Source organism: Papaver somniferum, unplaced genomic scaffold, assembly GCF_003573695.1.
Source record: "Papaver somniferum cultivar HN1 unplaced genomic scaffold, ASM357369v1 unplaced-scaffold_132, whole genome shotgun sequence".
NCBI classification, from domain to species: Eukaryota; Viridiplantae; Streptophyta; class Magnoliopsida; order Ranunculales; family Papaveraceae; genus Papaver; species Papaver somniferum.
The window spans coordinates 24434988-24457296 of NW_020622381.1; the positions used below are offsets into that span (position 1 = coordinate 24434988).

The following is a 22309-nucleotide window of genomic DNA, read 5'->3' on the forward strand; positions in this document are numbered from 1 at the left end:
TAAACTCTAAATGCAGGTACAAAGGTATTAAAGGAGAAGAAGACCTAACACTGAACCTTAATACATCACTGACCCTACACGTGTTCTGGCTACTGCCGTACAAAATTAACGGATTAAAAGAAACTTAAAACAGGGTTAACTGCTAGTAAAACAGTTAATTAATTCAACTGAAGATAAACGTATCGCAGAATTGGTTGCAGGGACACCATAGGACCATGACACACAGATTTAAGTTTCAGGTTTCTTCCACAGCTAGAGTTCAATTATACATTATTATAATATTGAGTTTCAGTAGTTTTTTCTTAAAAGGAGATTTCTTTCAATTCTTCTATTGAGATGTTTTGGAAATATGACAGAATTTTGTGATGATCATGTCGTTCTCTGCCAGAAACGAAATACAAATAATACAATTGATTTAGAAGAAAAATTAAGTAAGTATAATCAACTTCATTTTTTATTCCTGACAAATGATACCTCAATGATTCGGTGGCTTGAAAATATTATTTATGGTTGTTCAAATATTTGAAAGACTGAACTTACTTTCACTTTCATGGTTAAGATTTGATGTTGATGAAGCGGCATATAGGACTAGGATGGGCACAAATGGTCATGGTTACTCGAAGCAATTGAGTTGTCACGTTAATTTAAGGTTTTTAAATGTTCATCTAGATTCCCACAATGCAAAAAAATTACCATCACATATGATGTTAGATCAGGATAACAAAAATGAGCCTGCGAATACAACTATTAGTTTGTCGACCAAAGCCGCATCACTAAAAAAAATGAGACAAAATATGGTGTTTACAGGTTTTTGAACAGGGCGGCAGGCGCATTTTTTTTCATTTTCAGGTTTGCAGGTTTTGGCAGTCTTTGTTACGCCAGCAAGGTATGGCGACATTTTTTAGTCGGATCTTCATCCTCGAAGATCAAAATATCTGGGCACTTTATATATGTTCATGTTTGCTCTTCGGGTATTGCCTTATTTTCGTTTTCTTATTTCATATATATATTATTAAGTTAATTTGATGGGTAAAATTAAAGTCCTAGACACACAACTTGGACCAACCACACATGTATAAATTACTCCCTAATCATTATCACACAATTCACGGAACAAAGGTTTAAAATCTTATTGAAATGAAATGGCAGTTTTCAGAAGAAAAAAACTCTGATCCCAGGTTTGTTAGATGCAAAAAATTGCAGAATTACCAGAACCTTCTAAGTTGGATTCAAACCTGGTTCACGGATCCTAAAGAATGGGAAGATGATTTGATTGGTTGGGTAGCAGTGTGTGGCATTGTGACATGGAACATATGGAATTTGAGATGTGAAGTTGTCTCCCGAGAACAAAAACAGACCCCATCGAGATTGGTTAGAACTACCGAGAATGAAATAACAGTACACAAGTTGGTATGCAAGAAAGATATGGCTTCAATGAAGAAAATGGAAAAACCAACCTTGGATACTGGCACCAGAAGGATTAGTGAAGATCACTATGATGCGTCATTTGGGGGGTGGGGGTGGTGGGGTGGAGGGATTATATTGTAGCAGGGCTGAGAATTCCAGACAGAGATTATAAAGGCACTTTTAGAATGGCAATAACTACCAGGACAGTGACTATATTGTCATAAATGGCTGAGAGCTTGGCAGCAAAACAAGCAACTCAATGGGAAACACAAAATGATAAAACAAAGGTAAAACTGGAAGGAGATAATCAAGATGTCTGCGACTACCTTGAAGGAGGAAAAGTGACTGTGGAATGGCAAAGTCAGTGCATACTGAATGAAGTTAAGGAAATGACCAAGTTTCTTAACTACTTCAAGGTAACTCGCACAAGAAGAATAGGAGATGAAGTAGGAGACATGTTGGCTAAGAGAGAAAGATCATGACCAACAACGAGCTATTGTTCATCCAACATCACTCAAAAGCTTTATAAAATATTATTATATATGGACTCTATTTTTAATTTCAGCAATCAATCTATAACTCGCCATACTGCGAGTGAAAACAGTTCAGCTTAATAAACTTCTTTGCGTAAAAATAAATAAATTGACATAGACATACACATTACTTGAATAGCTTAGTTCTGCTAAAATGATTTTACATACCTTGATTAAGGGTGTCAAGTAGTTATACTTATTTGATCGATCTAGCTTCCTATATGGTTACCTTGCAAGGTTTGTATTAACAATCTTGGGGTTATTGTAACAAAATATTGTATCATCATTGATATCATTTAAAAGAATGCATACAAAAACCTGTTTTGTTGTAAATGGATATTTTTGATTTACAAATTACTCAGTGAATAAGTTGGATTTTACTTAAAATAGAATGGAAAGTGCATCTCGTGTGCGTCTAGACTAGTATTAATAACGGGCCCCTAGCTCAGCTGGTCATCCCCGTTCCCCAAAATTTAATGCGCTCCAGGAGGTCCCAGGTTCGAGTCCCCAATGGCGTAATATTGCAGGAATTAACATGGAAGGTAGTGTTAGTTTGCCCCCCTTGTGACACAATCTCAGCCCCCGTCCCGCCATTTCGGCTCCCTTGGCTAGGTTACCCATGAGGCTCGCTGGTAGGTTAGCACAGCAACCTGTTCAATTCATGTAGTTTTATGTCGTTGGAGCTTAGCTTGTTAGGCTTCCAACTAGTTTCATGTAATAATATTTATCCAATAAAATAAAAGTTTTTCTTTAAAAAAAAAATTTAAATAATAATAATAATAATGGAAATTAATACACATATTCATTATTTTAAATTTAAATGTCTTTTGATTTTCTTCATATTTATCAAATTATCAAAATATAACTGGTTGATTACATTTTCATTATAACTTTTACTAAATGAAAGAAGAAGGATTTTAAATATCTAATCAAGTGCCACAACCTAGGCTAGCTAATTCGGATAGAACCTGACCCGAGGAGACAAATAAAATTACCGGGTATTATGATTTTAGTTTTTATGAATCTTATATCCCTAATGAGTAGAGCTGGGATTTATAAAATAAAATAAAATGAGTTGATAGATGGGTAATCCCCTTGAATATCTAAATATTTGTAGCACTAATTAGAAAAATGAAAATGAACTATACCAGTTATCCATGTTCTTCGTCACTTCCACCAATTAAAATGTTTAGCTCTTGCAACATGTTGCTATTGAGCAATTTCATCCACTTCATTTGCTTTTAAATTCCTGCAGACTTCAAATTTCAAGTCCTTTAGGACCAAAGTTACCATACTCTTAATGGTAGCATCTTTATTTTTGCAAAGTTTAAATACAACTGGAAATTGCTTAGCTTTCCACATATATACGGCTACAAAAACAATATATTCTTGTTACTTAATTTGTTTCTCTATGATCTAGTCATGAATATATGATGATATCAGGTTTATTCAGAGTAATATAAAGCACAATTGGATAATAATAGAAGATGTTGATCCACTTTATATATTATTTTTGTTGTCATATATTTATATATTTTTTGGTAATCATGTGTGATTCATGTGATACCTTTATTTGAATATAAAATATATATGATTCATGTGACACTGTTAATATATGAAGGCATGAAATACTGCATATATTTTGCATTTGAATATGTAACGTCGACATGTTGTTAATTTAGTGTACAAATATGGTGTATAACAACCGAATCTCACACAAAAACATGTATTTACATGCTTCAAATAATATTAATAAATTGTATCTACAAAAATATCGCTTGCTTTACATTTAATTATTTATTTTGGATAAATTTTTCGCTAAGTTATTTAGTGCAATGAGTAAATTAAAACCCTTTATCATTCCTTGTAAATCCCCATTAATCCAAAATTAAACTCAAATGAAAAGAAAAAACTAAATATCGTGTGAGTTTCCTTGACAAATATGTTTCTAAACGGGCATATACACCAAATAAAGAAACCTAATCCAAATAACATCACCGGAGCTTTGGTCGGGGGACTTGACGAACACAATTCCTTCTAGTGGCTAAATCAATGCATTCTTATTAGAGGGTAGATTGAGCCTCGACTCTAGACAACGGACAAAGATATTCATACACTGAAGGATGGATTCGGAGCAACACGAACAAGCCAAATCTTCATAACTTCATCGGAGCTCTGGTTGGAGGACCCGACGACCACGATTACTTCGATGACGACTGCAACCAGAATATCTACACCGACTCCTTATTATATGTTTGACTGATTATATGAATGCTAGGTTAGAACTAGATATGAACCTACTCATGCATAAGTAATAAGACTATAAAGAACTTTAGACTTAACTATTATTTTTCTTCTAAATTAAAAGATAAATTCCTCGTCATAAGGAGTGATACTTAGTTCTTTGTATTTTAATCTTTCGCAAAAGTTTTGAGAGCCAATTGTTCTAGTTGGATATATATACAACATAAGAATATTTTTGATTTTGCATTCATGTCACTAGATTAACTTCTAGTCTTGTTTGTTGATGTTGTTCTACAATGCATGTTTTTTTATACATCATAAGTACAAAAATATACTTGAATATGTAAGTTAAAAGATAAAATTACGCAAATTAAGCATGAATTGTACTTCCCTTAAGAACTAAATAAATATAATTAAGTTAGATTAGTCATCATATATTTTGAAACAAGCAGTGAAGCAATTGAATAAGAAACTTTGTTTACTTGATTAATTCAAATGGTTTCAAAATTGATGAGAGCGACAAATGCCTAGTATTATCTTTTATAGATCCATAAATGATTTGCTCAATTTATATTTAAACGCAAACAATGAAACTGAGAACATGCTTTTTAGTATATTTTTTTAAATGAAAGACTTTGATAAAGATAATGTAAATTTCTGAATCAAATTTTTATTCGATCTATTTCGTTTATTTGAAGAAAAAAAATATTTATGTATTAAAACTATATTTCTCTTCAAAAATACAACACTTTATTTCTCTTCATAAGACCCAGACCATAGCATCCTGAATAAGGTCCCATACCATTTGACCTAAAATGGATAAGTGGTTGTGTAACCAAGTCCTTTCCAAAAAATTTATTGAATCCGGAAATACCCATAACCCATGCCCAGTTCTTCTCAGGTCTGACTGAAGAACAATCTTTTTGAGCCACCCTGAAACGAAGCAGGATATGATACTGAGACTGAAAAACGGGGGTCTAACAACACCACCCAATATTTCGCTTAGCAATCTGTATGGACTAACTCCGAAATACTTTGCTAGAGAATCAACTAGACAGTCAGACTCAATCCAGATAAAAGTATCTCAAGGAGTTAATATATCTCTCTTGATTTGATTTTTACTCGAGCTAAAAACAATAGCGAGTCTCTATCAAATACAAGGAATAACTTGGACGGTACCAAAGACCAATGTCCAAGGATCAATCAATATCAAACAAAAACCAAAGGTTGGATTTCCAATTGATGATCACGAACACACAACCTGTATTCTTTCAATTATATAAAATATAATGCGGAAAAGAAATAACACAAACACCAGAAATTTTGTTAACGAGGAAACCGCAAATGCAGAAAAACCCCGGGACCTAGTCCAGATTGAATACACACTGTATTAAGCCGCTACAGACACTAGCCTACTCTAAGATAACTTCGGACTGGACTATAGTTGAACCCCAATCAGTCTCCCACCGATCCGAGGTACAGTTGTACTCCTACGCCTCTGATCCCAGCAGGATACTACACACTTGATTCCCTTAGCTGATCTTATCCACAACCAAGAGTTGCTGCAACCCAAAATCACAGACTTGATAATAAACAGATCTGTCTCACACAGAAAAGTCTATCAAAGGATAAATCTGTCTCCCACAGATAAACCATAGGTTTTGTTCCGTCTTAAAATATAAAATCAAGGTGAACATGAACCAATTGATAATCCGGTCTTATATTCCCGAAGAACAACCTAGATTAATCAATCACCTCTCTACAATCCTTCCTGACTACACAAGCAGATTGTCGAGGAATCACAAACAGTGAGACGAAGATGTTTGTGACTTCTTTATCTTGCCTATCGGAGAACTCTCACGATCTCAAACTAATCAATCGATTGTACTCGTACGATAGAAGATGCAAGATCGAATCACACAACTACAATAAAAGTAGTATCGGTCTGGCTTCACAATCCCAATGAAGTCTTTAAGTCGTTAACCTGATTTTAGAGAATAAAATCAAAGGTTAATGGAGATCGACTTTAGCGGGCGCACTAGTAGCACACAGACGTGTAGGGATTATTTTTGTACAATGCTAGATGTCTCCTTTATATACAATGCTAGATGTCTTCAAATCAGGGTTTTGCCTTAGTCATAAAGCAATCCATATTCACCGTTAGATGAAAACCTGATTTAGATTCAAGCTAATATTTCTCAACCGTTAGATCGAAAACTTAGCTTGTCACACACACTTGGGTAGACGTTTACTGGGTTCGTGAAAACCATGCCCAAACGTGTACGTGTATGTTGGTTCAACATAGTAACCCAGAAAGTTAACCATATGAGCATTTCATATTAACCTTATTCTTCTTCACCATAACTAGTTCAATTGACTCAAATGAACTAGTTAAAGAGTTGTTCAATTGCTATGAGATCTTATGTAACTACACAAGACACAATTGAAACAAAGATGATTCGATTCGATTGAATCGGCTCATGAACATTATAGCCACGGTTTGCATAAAGCATTCCTTAGTAATTTAATGTTTCATGTTCAGAGCACATCTTTAGATCATAACCTCTTAAGTTCACAAACAAGTTCGCGGACTTAAGTTAATCGGTTGAGTTTTCCAAACGCAGCAGAAATTCTCGGAAAGAGAACTTCCGCCAGTTCGCGGACTGAGTTCGCGGACTTAGCACACAAACGAGTTTTGGAAAATCCAGCATAAATTCTCGGTCGAGAACTTCCGACAGTTCGCGGACTGAGTCTGCGGACTGGGTTCGCGGACTTGGCAAGCCAATTCCACAATCCTCCCGATTTCTCTTGATCAACAAAGTTCGAAAACTTCAGTTCAAGGAATACATGGTTATGTAATCTAAACTCTCATTTCAATAATTGAGACATTCTCAGAGGACGCTATGTAGTCGTATTCACAGACCGATTCACGTCAGAGCAATTCTCAAAGTGATTGAAACTTTTCATGACTTTCGTCACTAGGTGAAGATAAACTTGATCAAAGCGAAACGCTTTATTAATACACATTTTCGAGATAAAAGATAAGAAATGAATGCTCAGATCGAAATGTCAAATCTGTATAATCTAGTCTATATAGCATACGACTTTTGTCTCATAAGAAGTAGGAGATAAAATAGATAGACTTTTGAGTGATAGATAAGTTCAAGTCTCCACATACCTTTTTGTTGATGAAGTTCCACGGTTCCTTGTATAGATCTTCGTCGTTGTATGATGAATCTCCATGAAGTCCTTGAGCTCAACTACACTTTTCTATCCTAGTCCGAGACTTAGCTATGTAGGCTAGAAATCAAGACTCATAGTTTTGATCACTAACATTGACAAACATGCTTGAGATAGCAACGCATGCGAGGTCAACCGAGCTATGCTCTAACAATCTCCCCCTTTGTCAATTTTAGTGAAAAACTATTAATACATATGGAATACAAAAAAGATAAACTTTAGTGGCTCTTATTCCATAGTCTAATCTTCAACATTCCCTGAAATCTTCGTCCTTCCAAGTACTCCAATGATCCCAAAGGTTGTAAGTTTAGCATCACCGTTGTTGAAGATTCATAGCTATAACAATGAGAGAAATCGAGATTCTCAATCATTATTATACAGTGTCATAGTATTATTATTTAATATAAAAGCCCAATTGTATCACGATTTTAATAATAATACTACGGTGATATGTATCACTCCCCCTTAGTCAATACTCCATCTCGATCATGGAAACCACTCCCCCTTACACAATGATCCGAAAACCATATGTATTTGTAGTGTGAACTACATTATTTCTCCCCCTTTTTGTCAATAAAATTGGCAAAGGTACAAGAACAGGATCATAATGAAATTTCCACAAAAGACATTTCATAGACTAAAAGAAAAATACATACCAACTTAATTTAGATGCAATCATAAAGCCGAAGCTAAATGCATTTATCAAGGAGTTTTAAGATACAAGATAACCGCTATAAAATTCCACAGCCGCACCAAGATATTACCATTAAGCACAAGTTCAAAAGAACTCTCCCCCATTTGATGTGATTCCCGAAATAACAACAAGAGCGACCTTAATTTAGAAAGAAAAGAAGGATTTTTTAATTGGACACCAAAAACCATAGGAATGATTTTCTATATCCAAAGCTCAACCAAATTAATCACAAGTAAACCCATGATTAATTCAATTGAAAACGCAACTAAGTCAAACCACAAAAGTGATCAATTTAATTGAAAGTGCTCAACATAAGTAAACTTACGAAGCTACGACTAAGGTAATCATACGGAGATGACTAACTTAATCGTTCAATACTCAACATAAGGAAAACCTTACGGAATATATGACTACATTAACCAATAGAACATGATTAGTATAGCCGTTCATATACTCAAGACAAGAATTTGTGGAATATATGAAAACTCAACTAGATTAATTGCAAGAGAACCTATAATTTTAATCTAATTGGAATACAAACAACCAAACTAATCACCGAAGTAATCAATTTAATTATTTTGGGCTCAACATAAGAGAACTTATGGAACCCCGACTAAGTTCATCATAGAATATGACAACCTTAACCGTACATGTACTCGACATAAGAAACAAAACTTATGGAGTACAAACTAAATAACCAAACTGGTTGATTAATTTAGTTCCTAATGCTCGACATATAGCATCTTATGGAACAACCAACAAAGCCAAGGTAAATCGACTTAGTTGTAAGGTCCTCAACATAAGACACACAATGGAGCCTTCACGATAAAACATAATAAAATGGATCAATGAAGATCAATACCATGGATATCATGCAAGGATCTATTTTATTTTCCATCAAAACGATATAATAGACTTTATCCTTGTCAAACAAAAGATATCATCCTATTTTCCATCAAATACATGATTGCATAGACATAACTTTTGTATTTGTCAAAAGTCCATTCGTCCTTTCATCAATACGAATACCAATTTATGAACGACTTAACTTTTGACAACATATGGGACCTTCAAATTCACAAACGCAAACAATACATATCCCATAAAAATATTGCAATACTTCAAAATCAAACAGATTAATACTGCAATAACAATCTTTGCCCTTAGAAGGTATAATCAATCTTTTTCGCACGGATTTATACCAAGAGTGGTTACCAAAAGCGTATAAAAAGATTTCCTTAACAAAGAAGAACATACAAAGTCATTGATGACTATGCACCATAGTTCACATGAGATGATTGTGAACACTCAAGAATATATAGCAATGTGAACTACTACCCATTCTCGAACTTATTTCTTTGTGATTCACCAACATCACTCTTGTAACAGCCACAAAAGAGCTTAGAATAGGATTTCTCCAAGAATCCCAGTGCCCAAGTCCAAGAGAATAGAACAAGTGCAACGAAACGGAGCAAACACTAAAAAATAAGAGACAGGACAAAGACCAATATTAACTCATCTAAATTCAACAATTCTCATCTCCACTTTGAAGGGAATTCAATAAGGAAGAGAATGCAAAAAGAATGAGGTAAATCCGAGTTCGGAAGAAGGAGTTACGGCCAAAACAAGTTTACCGAATATCGACGTCAAGTATGCATACGGGTTTGCGAACTTAAACCCCTGGATATTGATTTTGAATGATGTTATGCATACTTGGTATGAGTACCATGTATTCCAAACATCCCGAACTATTATTTTCAAACCTAAACATTTAAGAACCTTAAACACAGATCAAGTTAGGTAGAAATGAACGATAAGCAAGATTATTATAAGTATTCTAAGCAAATAAAAGTACAAATCTTGCTCAAGTTTATAGACATACCTTTTTAGATGAATCCAATCGAATTCTACCTCCTTACCGAACATAATCTGTGTGCCCCAATTCTTGTGCTTCCCTCACCGTATACAAAGCAGGGCATTCCTTGGTGATGATGCACTTCCAACACAATCAAGTTGTGTTGGGATGGACAAAGTCTTGCTCACCACAAGTGACCTTTGGATTATCATGAAAGAGATCACTTTTAGAACCTTTCACATCCAATTCCATTTTTCCAAAAAACTTGTTAAGTTCCAACATCATGGATACTGCCTTTTCCATAGTCATGTATTTTTCTGTAAGATCATTCCTTTTCCCACTCAAAACATCATTGTCTTTCTTCGGTATCCACTTCTGAGTGCGTTTAGGAACATTCGGAACCTTCTTCCCATCACTCTCTTCTAGAATTCTTGGAAGAGAATTGGATTGACTATTCTTTTGCAAGTTAGTCTTTCTCCAATTGGGAGCATCGGATCTTGTCTTCGTCTTTACGAAGTTATCCTTTTGATAACCATTATGATTATGAAAAGGATTCGTACGACGTTTATAGACAAATCTAGGTTTATCATAGCACTGATTCTTTTTCCTAAAGGTTGGACAATTACAACCTGTAACGTTAAGAGGATCAGTCTTAACGTATGATCTTGGTTTCACAACTTCTTGTGATGCCCAAACAAGAACATCATGAAGTTTCTCATTCCTTATACGGAAACGACATCTCCTTTCCAGGTGACCTTTATTTCCGTAATAGTGGCAAACATAAGGAATGTTCTTACCTCGATCCGTGTGTGCTAACTTTGGAGGTTGATAAACTTTGCTCTTTTGAACCTTAACTGCCGGAGAAGGTATTTCACTTTTGCCATTAGTGGAAACCTTTTGTTGAGAAGAATCATTAGCATTGACAAATTTTACCTCTTTGCTACTACTTGGAGCATCTATTCCCTTATAGACCAATCCTCGTGTATCACGATGATTTTTACTTGCTCCTAGCATAGTGATTAATTTTCTTGAACTAGTATTAAACTTTTTCAAGTCATCTTCCAACATCTTGATTTTATCAAGAGCAGCAACTAAATCAGCCTCATGGCGTTTTTCTCGAGTGAGATAAGCGCTTTCTCTGTCGTCAAAACTTGTTTACTGGAAGTTAAACCTTGTTTCAGATTCTGCAAGTTTCTCTTCCAACAAAAAGTACTTTTGATAAATATTATCACATTCAAGTGACTTCATACGTAGGTTTTCCTCAAAATCCTTGAGGATCGATTCGGTAGAACGATTCGAAAAATAAACACCTGCGTAACATCTTCTCAATTTCTTGTTTTCTCGACAGAGAGGAGTCAGAAAAGGTGTGGCATGAGAAGTTGTAATCTTCTTCATATTCCACGAATCCAAAAACTTAACATACTCTGAGACTTCCTCATCAACATCTCAATCAATATCTGAATCACCTTCATCAGAAAGTTCATCCAACTGTTCTTCTAAGAGAGTTTCCCAATCAACAGTTTTTACATCAAGAGAATGTTTGGATATTGACTTAGATGTGACAGTTCTCTCAGTTGAATCCAAGCTTTTAGAATCATCTGGTAATTTCTGAACTGGTACGTTATTAGAGATAGACTCGTCCATAATCAGATCGCTATAAACACAGAATTATAAGGTCTTTAACGTGTTTGCCTGCTCTGATACCAATTGAAAAAACGGGGGTCTAACAACACCACCCAATATTTCGCTTAGCAATCTGTATGGACTAACTCCGAAATACTTTGCTAGAGAATCAACTAGACAGTCAGACTCAATCTAGATAAAAGTATCTCAAGGAGTTAATATCTCTCTCTTGATTTGATTTTTACTCAAGCTAAAAAAAATAGCGAGTCTTTATCAAAACAAGTAATAACTTGGACGGTACCAAAGACCAATGTCCAAGGATCAATCAATATCAATCAACAACCAAAGGTTGGATTTCCAATTGATGATCACGAACGCACAACCTGTATTCTTTCAATTATATAAAATATAATCCGGAAAAGAAATAACACAGACACCAGAAATTTTGTTAACGAGGAAACCGCAAATGCAGAAAAACCCCGGGACCTAGTCCAGATTGAATACACACTGTATTAAGCCGCTACAGACACTAGCCTACTCCAAGATAACTTCGGACTGGACTATAATTGAACCCCAATCAGTCTCCCACCGATCCAAGGTACAGTTGTACTCCTACGCCTCTGATCCCAACAGGATACTACGCACTTGATTCCCTTAGCTGATCTCACCCACAACCAAGAGTTGCTGCAACCCAAAATCACAGACTTGATAATAAACAGATCTGTCTCACACAGAAAAGTCTATCAAAGGATAAATTTGTCTCCCACAGATAAACCCTAGGTTTTGTTCCATATTAAGATATAAAATCAAGGTGAACAGGAACCAATTGATAATCCGGTCTTATATTCCCGAAGAACAGCCTAGATTAATCAATCACCTCTCTATAATCCTTCCTGACTACACAAGCGGATTGTCGAGGAATCACAAACAATGAGACGAAGATGTTTGTGACTTCTTTATCTTTCATATCGGAGAACTCTCACGATCTTAAGCCAATCAATCGATTGTACTCGTACGATAGAAGATGCAAGATCATAGCACACAACTACAATAAAAGTAGTATCGGTCTGGCTTCATAATCCCAATGAAGTCTTTAAGTCGTTTACCTGATTTTAGAGAAGAAAATCAAAGGTTAATGGAGACCGACTCTAGCGGGCGCACTAGTATCATACAGACATGTGGGGATTAGTTTTGCACAATGCTAGATGTCTCCTTTATATAGCCTTCAAATCAGGGTTTTGCCTTAGTTACAAAGCAATCCATATTCACCGTTAGATGAAAACCTGATTTAGATTCAAGCTAATATTTCTCAACCATTAGATCGAAAACTTAGCTTGTCACACACACTTGGGTAGACGTTTACTTGGTTCGTGAAAACCATGCCCAAACATGTACGTGTATGTTGGTTCAACATAGAAACCCAAAAATTTAACCATATGGGCATTTCATATTAACCTTGTTCTTCTTCACCATAACTAGTTCAATTGACTCAAATGCTAGTTAAAGAGTTGTTTAATTGCTATGAGATCTTATGTAACTACACAAGACACAATTGAAACAAAGATGATTCGATTCGATTGAATCGGCTCATGAACATTATAGCTACGGTTTGCATAAAGCATTCCTTAGTAATTTAATGTTACATGTTCAGAGCACATCTTTAGATCATAACCTCTTAAGTTCACAAACAAGTTCGCGGACTTAAGTTAATCGGTTGAGTTTTCCAAACTCAGCAGAAATTCTCGGAAAGAGAACTTCCGCCAGTTCGCAGACTGAGTTCGCGGACTTAGCACACAAACGATTTTTGGAAAACCTAGCAGAAATTCTCAGTCGAGAACTTCCGACAGTTTGTGGACTGAGCCTACGTACTGGGTTCGCGGACTTGGCAAGTTAATTCCACAATCCTCCCAATTTATCTTGATCAACAAAGTTCGAAAACTTCGGTTCAAGGAATACATGGTTATGTAATCTAAACTCTCATTTCAATAATTGATACATTCTCAGAGGACGCTATGTAGCCGTTATTCACAGACCTATTCACGTCAGAGCAATTCTCAAAGTGATTGAAACTTTTCATGACTTTCGTCACTAGGTGAAGATAAACTTGATCAAAGCGAAACGCTTTATTAACACACGATTTCGAGATAAAAGATAAGCAATGAATGCTCATCTCGAAATGTAAAATCTGTATGATCTAGTCTATATAGCATACGACTTTTGTCTCATAAGAAGTAGGAGATAGAATAGATAGACTTTTGAGTGATAGATAAGTTCAAGTCTCCACATAACTTTTTGTTGATGAAGTTCCACGGTTCCTTTATAGATCTTCATCGTTGTATGATGAATCGCCATGAAGTCCTTGAGCTCAACTACACTTTTCTATCTTAATACGAGACTTAGCTATGTAGGCTAGAAATAAAGACTCATAGTTTTGATCACTAACATTGAAAAACATGCTTGAGATAGCAACGCATGCGAGGTCGATGGAGCTATGCTCTAACAGAGACTCGGCATTATCATCACAAAGAATACAAGAGCTGCAAAAATTAACTCCTTTATGTTGCAACATATCTTGAGAGTTTAATCTTCCATGCACAAGACAACACCACCCCATTCGAGGAGACTAAATACACCCTTTGCGGCAGAACCAAAATTGTTGATACCTCTGGTAATCCTCTCAAGAATCAACATGCAAGCAATCAGTGAATCTCCTAGTAGACAATCCTGCATCCAAAATTTTAATATACATAATAAAATTTGTATAAAACATACACACAAATATACTTGCAAATTTCACCTTGTATGATCTGTGACCGTATGTAAGTTAATTTTACTGTATTGTCGAGTAAAACCTTCCTGAAATGTTATGACTACGCAATTTAACAAATGAAAACATTAATCAGCATTGTCAAAACTTTACAGATGCATCTACTCGTAAATTAATGGAAAAGACAGGATTGAATAAGCCAGCTGTCAAATTCATAAGAATCCTAACACTAGTTGATCTAAAATCAGTTTCGGCATACCCGATGATTAAGTCAGCCGTAGGCACGTTAATAGTGGTTTGCCCAAAATATATGCACTAAATTTATGCTTAACCCCATTACAAAACCGCTCAAGTCCAAGCCAATCACAATCTCTTTGAAGCATGCGCTCAAAGAGTACACAGTTCTAAAGGAGGCTTGGTTGGCACTGCAAAATCTTTGGAATCGCTATACGTATCAAAACCCGAACCAAACACCTAAAAAATCATCATTGTAATCCGTTTCTAATTATTAGATTATGGACCTACAATCTCTTAGAAGCATGCTCTCAAAGAGTACACAGTTCTAAAGGAGGCTTGGTTGGCACTGCAAAATCTTTGGAATCGCTATATGTCCCAAAACCTGAACCAAACACCTAAACTTTTATCATTGTAATCCGTTTCTAATTATTGGATTATGGACCTTTCAAGTTTCAACTATCCCAACTATAACAAGTATGGTCAGCATTTGCGGGTGTGACACCAACCCAAGTTGGTGGATAAAAAAGACACGTCATGAAACATTGCTAACTAAGAGTTTCAAGTTCTTGGTACATTATTTTTTTAGTCCGAACACATATTCTTAAGAAGATGAGTAATTGTGTTTGTTTGCATCTGACTCGTGATATGGATTTAAATCAATCCCTGACTCGACGCAAGTTAGATGTCAGACAGTTTGTTTTCAGATTTTTCTAACCTCTGACACAGGATCTGACTAGTTACCATTGTTAGTATAAGAAATAGTGTAGTTTGATAGGCATGTTTATATTCGTTACATAGGTGTTATAAAATGTTTTTCAATTGTGTAAAATTTATGAATATCCGTGGTACAATTTGAGAGATAATTCACTTATAAATTTTAGTAGTAGCTATTATATACACGGGTATAATTGTAAAAAATAATTACAGGGTGTATTGGATCATGATTTATCTAGAAAAAATTAGATACTAGTTTTACCTGAATCTAGTGGATTTATAATGTTTCTTCAAGAATCTTAAGGTTCTTATAGATATATGATTCTGGATTATAATGGATTTCCTTAGGAGTAGTTAGATTTTTAAAAATTGAAGTATATTGAAAAAATCAAGGTCAGGATGATTCCCTTAAAAGAAATACAAAAGTTTAGGCGGTGGTGGGAGGTGGGGGTTGATGTTTGTGGCGTGGCGGTGGCAGTGATGGTTTCTGGTGGTCGATGGTGGTGGTGGGCGTGGTGGTGGTTGGTGTGTAGCGGTGATGGTTGGTGGTGGCAATGATGGTCGATTTTGGTGGTTGTGCTGGTGTTGGTTGGTGGTGTGTGGTGGTGGTGGTGGTGGTTTGTAGTGGTGGTAGTAGAAAAACATAACATGTTGTGATTAAAAAAACATTGTCCATAAGAATCCATGAAACTCTTGTGGTTTGAGTTAAGATTGATATGAGATAATAACATACATATTTTGCCTACAAATATCCATAAGAATCCATATATATCTTGTCCCTTAACTATCTTATGAAATCTTAAATAAATAGAATACTTAGGATAATTGTGGAATCTAAAACAATCCTAATTGAATACCATGGATATTTAATGATTCCTTACATATCCCAATTGAATACCTAGGAGTTTTTAGGATACACCCCTCTAAAAAAACTCATATCTCCTCCTTGCCTTGAGAATTGTGCAAATTTGAACTAGGTCATCTATTTAGGGATGATGAAGGGGTAATTAATATCTCCCTTCCTTTAAAACACTAAGTCATATGAGCTCCCACGTCGCACGGTGTATGTGACACCCACCTCAAATTAAATAAGATAAAATCTTTCACACAGAGCAATTCTGGAGAGGACAAGTGGTAGAACTCTATTGGTCGGAGCATTAAATTTTGACTTACACTCCGTTTACACCCTGTATTTAACTGGTCGTTTGTAACACCGTTAGCGAAAACGTGGGTATACAATACTTATGTGAGGATTTACAGCTAATAAATTTGTTACACTTGATTTACACCGAAAACTTAACCGGAAGTTACTAACGCCAGTTAGGTGTACAATACACCCGTGAGAAATCCAACATATTAGGGCTTTCCTCCTGCCCTACTTTACTTCTTCTTCTACTTTACGGAAATTTTCTTCTTCCTCCTCGAGTTTAGACAAAGGTGTGGTGGTGGTGTTCATCAAAGTAATCAGTAAGAAAATGGGATACAGTAGCTATTCGTTTTTTATTCATAATCAAAAGAAATGGTCTTTGTTCTACTAAAACTACAATAGTTATTCTTTTTTGCTCAAGTCGTAGCAACAATCGGTGATTGAGACAAAGCTTTTGGAAAAGAAATTTATTAGCTGACTTAGATGCAGGTTTGGATTAGCAAAAAGGTACACGAATTCCTCTAAACCCCTTATGCCATTATTATTAAAATCCGTGAGCATAAAGTTGGGTTTTGATGAAGTTTTTGGTTAGATATTCTGTGGTTGATTTGGTGAAAGTTTGAGATGAATTTTGTGAAGTGAATGTCTTAAATTGAGAATATTTCAGTGTTTGTGAATGCTTAAAATTGATGGGTTGGGTAAACAAAAGTTGCACTTTCAAGTGTTTGATGAAAAGCCTGAAAGGGGAACACTATTACTTTCTTACATGCATTTAATAATGACAGCCAACAGATTGGGTTTCCTAAATTATGGAGTGATAAGCATCAGATTTACTAATCTACATGAATGGTGATGATGTTTGGTTTTTGGTTATTAGGGCTAAGAGTAAAATCAAGTTTGGGTTTCCAGAAGAGATAGGCAAAACAATTGAAAAACTTAGTGGAAGGTGATGATATTTATAAGGCAAATCACCTGCTCAAATAACATTCCCTAACCCATGAAGGTATTATAAGGCATACATATTATAATGCTCTTAAATATGATTCTTTGAGTATGTTGCAAACCTGAAGGCTCCCGTTCTTTCGAAATCTGTGAACTAAATAGTCTAAATGTACATGATTTTTGCATCATTGCAGCTTATTACTTGCATCAAAATTCTAGGGACATTACTCGAAAGTTCATACAAGAATCAAAGTTTCTATCTTTCGCATATGCCAGGGTTTGCTAAATTTCTCTACTCTTTCTCGCAAATGAATATCTACTGTGTTTTATGTTGAGCACAGTTTATGATTTGTAGACACCGATGATTAATTCGAGCATGGTAGTCTTACTATTACTATGTTCCTTTGAGTCCGTCATTTTTATGGCCTACATTTCTTCTCATCTACTCTGCTTTTCAGGTTTTTTCTGACATGCATTTTGGTGGAATCAAACAGCCATGTTGGTGTTCTTGGAAAATCCTTAGCTTTGGGACTCTTATTCCTCTTCAAAGGGGAGATAATATGTACAGAGAAAATGTGGCCAGCATTATACTTGAGGACAAAATAGTTGTTAGTGATTCAGTACTCTATATTAGCACTGAGATCTGTAGGTTTTTTTGGCTTTGATTATTACGTAGGCGTTATAATGTGGAAGTATTTTTTGGCTCCTCGCTTATGCTATTACTATTTACCTTTTTTAGGTAGGAATTATACTTTCATATTGAAGCGAGTTTGTTTTCAAACCATTCCACCAATATTTTTGTGTCGCGGTTACTAGGTAAAGTTTATTGTCTAATCTGATTATATATAATTTTCATATTTGTAGAGGATGTGCAACTACTGGCAACTGTATAGATTGTTTCGTACTATCATTCCATATGATTTTATTTCATATGGTTTGGATTTGGGAAAAGAAACTAGAGTTGTAGGCAATAATTTTTGTTTGCTATTTTGATGTATAAGTTAGAGGAGGATGCACACATTGTCTACAGGAATTATCTAAGCACACATTGTCTACATGCATCGTGTGGTTAGAGATGGGTATAAAGCTGGGCAATCTTGAACAATTCCCATCTTTGACTTTTTTCCTTCTTGCTGTTGGTTGCCTATAATAGATATATCGAGCTCAACAGAACCATCACTAGTGGAAAATGGAAGTTAAATGATAGACGCATTTATGTGTCTAATTTGTCCTCAATGTTTCGTATTGTTAGTACTCGTTTTCGTCCTTATTATGGTGTTTTGTGTGTTTGTAGGTATTTTTTTGGAAATAAATATTTTTGGAAATTTCGGCTCGAAAAGTTGCCCGGGGCACCCTTGGAGGACACGTGTTATTCGGACTCTCACCGTTGGTTAAAAGGCACCTTAATTACTAAGGGGCATCTTCTTTGATATTCACACCCCAGCTGTTGGATAAGGGACAACCCTTTCCTCTTCGTTTAAATTTGTTTTGGCGGGAAATTTTCATTCTCAAACGGTGGATTTTTCGATCGGAACTTGGAGGGGTTAGAGGTTAACTCAATCGCTGAAACTTCATGGGTAGACGTGATATGCCAATAGAAAGCTGGTATGGGTGTTCGTTTGAATCAGAATTGGCTCAATCGTGCCATGGAGTGAAACAGAGCAACACGTTCACCAGAGGAGTAGTTCACGGGTTTGCTTGAGTTTTGGAGAATTCGAGCGTGTTATACACATGTTAGGTGACTCGAACAACAGACAAGATCGTGACAGAGATAAATAAGGAGAGTTCAGCAGCTGTAGATGCGTGCAGGAGAGAAGAAAGGAAAGAAAATATATCTTCTTTACTGCCGAGTAATGGAAGATTATAGGAAGTAATGAGGCGATATTCTTGTACCTGTTGAGTATAAATTGGAGGCTTAGACTCAGAGAGAGAGGATGGAGAGTTAGGGGTGAGAATACAGCAGAGAATCGGGAGTTGCAGAGATTGTCTTTGCTGCTGCCATTGAAGAACATACGAAGAACATAAGACTACAAGAAGCAGTCGTAATTGCTACAGTGGTTGCGAGTAGAAGCTACAGCGATAACGACCCACAGCCGAGGGTCGTAGTTCTCTGGTTTGTAACAAATATAATTGTTACAAACCTGATTTTGAATTATTTCTCCATTTTCTCCTTGTAAACACCTTTTTGAGCAATGAAAAATTCCTTTGAGTGTGTTTTCACCATGCGGAGCTAGACCCCATCACTGGGACAATGGAGGAAGCAACTTTTCATGATTGTGGTAAATGAATTCATTCTTTTATTGACTTTTTGCATAGATTTAATTGCTTTATGATTTCTATTAATTATTTGTTATTTTGTTAGATGCTGCATGCTTAGTTCTAAATACTTTAGATGCGTCATGCTTTTAACTTACAAATAATATTTTACGAAATCTATTTTTGGTAAAGAACTAGAGTCACAACTTCTTTTGTTTGAGCTATATTGTCTAGAGTTAATGACTGAACCACAACAATATGAAAAGTAGTGGAATCCCGCGTCTCAGCGTCTCTTCATCTTGTGACAAATTGTGTATATATATTTTTCCTTATTTTCTTTATTAAGTCTTAAAACAAATTCTCAACAAATCTGAGTGAACGAATCATCTTACTACAACATTATTGAGTCACATCAATTTTTGGCGCCGCCGACGCGGAGTTGTTTATAAATTTGTTTTTAGGTTTTTTTTTTATTTTTTTATTTGTTCCTTTTTACGCCTTTTGGTATTTCTTGTTTGCTTTCAGATTTGGAACTGAGCTAAAGAAAATAGGAGAAAGTGTTGAAAACAAAAGCGAAGCCAAAGAAGAAAAGAAAGGAGGAATCTAAAAGGAGTGAAGAAGAAAATTTTTGTATATAGATATTCTATTTTATTTAGAAACTGTAATTAAGGTTTTTATTTTTGTAATCTTTTATTTTTGGACATTTTTTTTTTATTTTCGGACATTGAACTTTGGGACTTTATTTTTTTAAACCCTACGGAAGGGTAGTTTTAAATATAAACTGTGCAGAGAAGGACCATGATTACGATATCGTCTCGGCCCCTCGGGTTCGTACATGACATAGGAGTCGTGGCCCGAGTCGACTTCAACGGTTCATCCCCCGTCTGGAACAGGAGGTAAGAATTCTAAACACCCGCGAATCCCCTGTCAGCGGGTTTACTGGATGATTTTGTATGCTTATATGTTGAGGACCTGAAATCGGATTTAATTTTCTAGTAAAGGGCAAGGCCTGGCCAAATCAAGATAAGGACTCAGATTTCATCACCGTTTCCTTCTTTCCCGCCTTAGGAACACGTAACCTACGCGAACCTAAGCCTTAAAATTTGGACTAGAACGAGACCGATAGGGTAACGAGCTTAATAGGAAAGTCATTCGAAAAATATTGGTTATTCTTTTAAGCATACTTCGAAGTTCATGATGGTTTCTATGAGTTGAATGCGTGACTGTGTTGCCTTGTAATGCGGTGAGGCCTTGGGTATCAAAGCTCTACGCAGCTTCCCTCGCCTCTATTCAACTTACTTTGACTCGGATTGATTCCAGAGGGGTTTGCTAAAATTGTAATGAATTCCCTTTCGAAGGATTAGAAGCTGGTCTAGAAACAATCTAAGTGGAGCCATCATGCTTTTGTTTGCTAGATAAAATAGGCTTGTTGTGGTCGAGTCAGCCTTCTTTGTGTTTGTTTAGAATTCCCTTGCAGTTAGGATGTCGAACTGGTATTATAATAGCCAATACAATGAGTATCCGACTGAGCAGCTTAGACATTATCCTTTTTATGACCATAGTGTGAATAGTGATTGGGAACGCGAAACCTTTGAAGGTTATGGTCCATACCATTTTGAGCCCAATTACTATCCACATACCCACAGGTCATACGAGCAAAACAATCCTTCTATTTCTCTAGAAGAGTCTCTCAAGAGTTTCAATGAGTCAGCACGGAAGTTATTTATGAAAGATACTTATAATATTCTTCTCCCAGAAGAGTCCATAGGGCGGTCAACTAAGATATCTCTAGAAGAGACCCTCAAGCAATTTACTGAGAGTACAAATAGGATTGTGGAAAAACTTGCTCAGGATAGTCTTAATTTCCAGTGTAGTTTTCCCAATACCACCCTCGAAAATAAGGATAGTTTTTATTCACATAATCAAGATGACGAGGTTAGAATTGGTAACACTACTTGTTTTGATAAGGTTCGATCATTTTCATGTTATTATAGTGATGATTATGATGAAGATAGTATTGATGAAGAATATGAAATATGTAGGCATAGTGATCAGGAATTTGTTACTCCGGTTGAGCTTTATAATGATCGTGTTATTTCTAGTACAAATCCAAATAATTTTAATAATTATTCACCTATTCAAAAGGATGTGGATTTGACTAGAGATACCACCGTTTTAGACGATGTAGTTCATGATCCTTTAGCCTGCAGTATGTTGGATAATCCATTATTTGATGTGCCTATCAGTGAATCGGAGGAGGTAACTATGATTAAAACCTTAGTTGATGAGCCTTTATATGAAACTTTCTCTGATAATCCTTTATATGATTGTGATGATGGTTTAGAGGAAAGAGTTTACCCTGAGAATACTTTTTTAGAATCTAGCGATTTAGAAACACTAGTCTTAGAAGATGATAAACTCGTAGAAATGAGTGAGGATGAACCCAACTTAGAAGAATCTATTGACCATTTTCAGGAATCTGATGACCTAGAAATTAGGGAAGTTGTGACTAGTCTTTCTAGAGACACAGAAAACTCTAAGTTTGGGGGTGATTATCATTCTCCGTGTGCTTTAACTCTTAGAAAGTACCCTCCTGTAGGACTTGACATTTGTGCCTCAACCATCTTACAATATTATCTTCATACACGTT

General features: G+C 35.7%; 1 pseudogene; it reads right to left on the reverse strand.

Moving 5' to 3' along the window:
* Positions 1-14176: 14176 nt before the first annotated feature.
* Positions 14177-22309, reverse strand: part of LOC113332936 — a 25595-nt pseudogene continuing 17462 nt past the window's right edge.